This window comes from Carlito syrichta, unplaced genomic scaffold, assembly GCF_000164805.1.
Source record: "Carlito syrichta isolate Samal-C Ts95f unplaced genomic scaffold, Tarsius_syrichta-2.0.1 Scaffold306485, whole genome shotgun sequence".
In the NCBI taxonomy this organism is placed as follows: Eukaryota; Metazoa; Chordata; class Mammalia; order Primates; family Tarsiidae; genus Carlito; species Carlito syrichta.
In genome coordinates, this window is record NW_007250581.1 from 326,215 (window position 1) to 330,226 (window position 4,012).

A 4,012-nucleotide genomic window follows, 5' to 3' on the forward strand; every position below is an offset into this window, starting at 1 on the left:
GGGGGTGGGGGAAGCCACAGGCAAAATTTATCAACTCACTGGTGTACAGTGGGTTAGAGCCACAAAAAATCTTTCACATCAATCACTTTGTTCTGGAATCATGAGATGCATATATCATCTCCATAGCACAAAACAAGATGAACTCAGGAAAAGGGACGTGTTTGAGTCTACTTAGGACGCATTCAAAACTATGATCTAATCCAAAGTTCGGAATTCTTCTACTATATCAGAAGAGACTCTGCCACCTGGTGCTAAGAAAACTCTCTGACCTGCAGTGTAAACGGGAACTGGCTGTTAGACAACAGCATCCCTCTGTCTTTTTCCACTCTCCTCAACCTGCATATTGCCCTCCTGTAAGATCTTTTTCCATTTGAGGTTCCCAAAAGAGGGCCTTCAAACCCCAAACTCTGTTCTTTTTTTGTCTTTCACCACTCACTCCTACCCCATAGACCGGTTTTTCAGGTTACCCTTGGAGGAAGACCAACTCCCTAATCCCAACACCTATCTTTAAAAGCAAGTTGGAGCCCGGCTCGGTGGCTCAGCCTGTAATCCCGCGCCTTTGGGAGGCGGAGGTGAGTGGATTGCCTAAGCCCGCGGGTTCGAGACCCGCCTGGGCAACAAGACCTCATCTCTACAATAAATCAAAAAATTAGCCGGGCATGGTAGCGTGCGCCTGTTGTTCCAGCTACTTGGAAGGTTCTGAGGCGGGAGGATCGCCAGAGCCCAGCAGGTCGAGACTGTGGTGGCCGGCCTGGAGCAGCCACTGCACTCCAGTCTGGGCGACAGAGTGAGACTCCAACTCAAAAAAAAAAAAAAGCAAGTTTGGAGTGAACTCAGGATGTTTTAACCCCAGTGGTCTTGACTGTTTAATAGCTCAATCACCCAAAGATAATCTAATAGGAGAATTCAAGGTCTGCGGCCCACTTAAGGGAGAAAGTATTTTGGCCAAAGTATGGTATGTTCTGCTGACTGGAGACAAACTGGGTTCATGATGGTGCACTGACACTGGAACTAGATCCTTTTTCTTAGCTCCAGACCACTCCAAGATACAGTTTAGTGGTGGTCTGAGGGAAGACAGACCTCCCATGAGCCCCATCTTGTTACAGAGAGTCGACCCTAGGGTGCACTGCATTCTACAACACCAACACGGTCAGGCCCTGGGCTCCCTTTGGGTCACTCATTGACTCTGTGTGCTCTGCTGTAGGCATGTGTGAGAGGATACCAGCAGGGTTCTTGCTCCATAGAGTTTACAGTTCAGCAGGGAAGGCAGACAATCCAAGAAGAGTCATAAAATTGATTACAATGGAAAATTCTGGGTGATGGTTACACTATTCTGATTCAATTTGAAGAAGGAAAAATACAAAGTGCCATGAGTACACATAACAAGGAGACCTGACTACCCACAAGGAAGGTGATGTGTGCTCCACACTGAGGTAGAGCCCTGCAATGAATACACTGCCTTGTAGGTAGGTCTCACATTTGGGGGCAGTGGTGCAAAAATCTAGCTGGCCTAGATTTTTAATTAGAAGGGCCTAGTTAGTTGACTGTAAAGTCAGAGGGACAACCTAGGCTTAGGTGGCTCTTTGAATGACATTACTGTTAAGAAGCTCAAGCTTGTCTTCAGAACCTGGGAGTGCTACTCTGCTCAGGGCCTAAGGCCCTTCAGGTGACTGCATAGCTAGGGCCAGGGCTGAAGTGTACTTAACTTGCTTTGTGGAAAGAAACAATTTCTCTGGCTGACAAACATATTAACAGGGTGGGCTAGTTTCTGTTAGGTGGAAAAATTGCTTCATATCCCTGAGAATAATGATAGCATCCAAGATTGACTAGGTTGTGAAGTGATAACCAGGCATTTTACATATATTTTGTTTAATTCCTAAAATGACTCTATGACTCAGTTATTATCCCACATTTATACTTTTGTAATGAACATGGTAAAAATATTGAAAATGTACTAAAAGATACATAAGGAGAAAAGCCACCTTTTCACACCTGACCACCTGTCCTTCTGTTTCCCCTTGACAGAGGTAACCCTGCTTGTCTTTCTTGTGTCCTCCTAAAGGTGTTCTGTATATACACAAGCATATATGTTAAAAAAAAATTTTTTTTCTTGTACAACTGATAGTATAATTTGTGTAATAAATACACTGTTCTGCACCTTTTCTCTCAACATGTCTCTGAGATTAAAACATGTCTCTCATATTAAAACATATAGCTCTGCCGCATTCCTCTACCATTGCAGGGTATTCCACTGTGTGGCTAAACTATCATTTATCCAAATTTCTATTAATGGATATTGGGCAGTTTCCATCCTTTTGATACTACAGCCAATGCCATAAATATCTTTGTTAATGCCTCATAAAGCTTTTTTTTTTTTTTTTTTTGAGTTGGAGTCTCACTCTGTCGCCCAGCCTGGAGTGCAGTGACATGCTTCGGGCCACCACAGTCTCGACCTGCTGTGCTCCGGCGATCCTTCCACCTCAGCCTTCCAAGTAGCTGGAACTACAGGCGTACGCTACCATGCCCGGCTAATTTTTTATTTTATTGTAGGGATGAGGTCTCTGCCTCCCAAAGCGTGGATTACAGGCTGAGACACCGAGCCCAGCATAAAGCTTTTAGTTAACTTAAATTGTAGAATTGAAGCAATGGAAATATTCCATTAAACATAACTTGGAATAATATTTCGGATATATTTAGGTTAAAGAAAGTATTGAAATTAATTTAGGCTGGGCTCGGTGGCTCAGCCTGTAATCCCGCGCCTTTGGGAGGTTGAGGTGAGTGGAATTGTCTGAGCCCGCAGGTTCGAGACCCGCCTGGGCAACTTGGCAAGACCTCATCTCTACAATAAATCAAAATTAGCCAGACGAGGTAGCACGTGCCTGTAGTTCCAGCTACTCGGAAGGCTGAGGCGGAAGGATCGCCAGAGCCCAGCAGGTCGAGGCTGCGGTGGCCGGGAGTTGACAGAGTGAGACTCCAACTCAAAAAAAAAAAAAAAATTAATTTAGCCTGTTTATGAAAATTTAAAATTGTGTATGTGGCTTGCATTATATTTTTCTTTTCGTTTTTTTAAATTTAGAGATATGGCGTTTGTATGTCACTCTGGCTGGAGTGCAGTGGGTGCAATCATAGCTCACGCAGTCTTGAACTCCTGGGCTTAAGCCACCCTCCTGCCTCAGCCTCCCAAGTAGTTGGAATTACAGGCTAGTGCCACCATACATAGATTTTTTTTTTTTTTTTTTTTTTTTTTTGGTAGAGACAGGGGTCTCATTATGTTGCTCAGGCTCGTCTGGAACTCCTGGCCTCAAGCAATCCTCTGCCTCAGCCTCCCAAAGCGCTGGGTATAGTTCTATTAGAGAGTACTGCTCTGTATGGTCACGGTTTGGTGGTGGCCTGCTATGCCTACTGGACTGAGAGCTCCCCGAGGTAGGACTCCAGGCTGCCTGGACTTCTCCTGTGTCCTCGTAATCACCCCACCTGACGGGGACCAGGTGCTTGATACATTTCTGTTGAATGAGTGGACAACGAATGACCCTCCGTGCTCTCCCAGGAGGAAGAGATACATGCTTCCCATCTTCAAGTCTTACCGAGCATCTTCCTGAAAGGCAGGCTGAGGTGGGGGGAGCCCTGACTAGGGCTTCCTGATCGGAGGCCCGTGCAATGCCACTCATTCCCTCGGTGACTCTTGCAGAGGTGTGGCAATATACACTACCAAAAGGGTGGCGCCTAGATTGCGTCAGCAGGTGGGCGAAATGTGGACCCTTCCCAGGGTTCAGGTAACAAACACTCGTGCGTGGCCGGCGAACGGAAGGTAACAAGGGCTCCGGGGAGGGCCCTGGGTGGGGGTCCCGAGGCTCCGGTCCACCGCAGAGCTCCGGAGCCGAAGAGACCGGGAAGAGACGACCGGTCCCGGGTCCCCACGCACGGGCGTCCGAGCGCGGCGCGCTGGCGGGAGGGACACGGGCGTCCGAGCGCGGCGCGCTGGCGGGAGGGACGGCGCATCCGCCCTCGACAG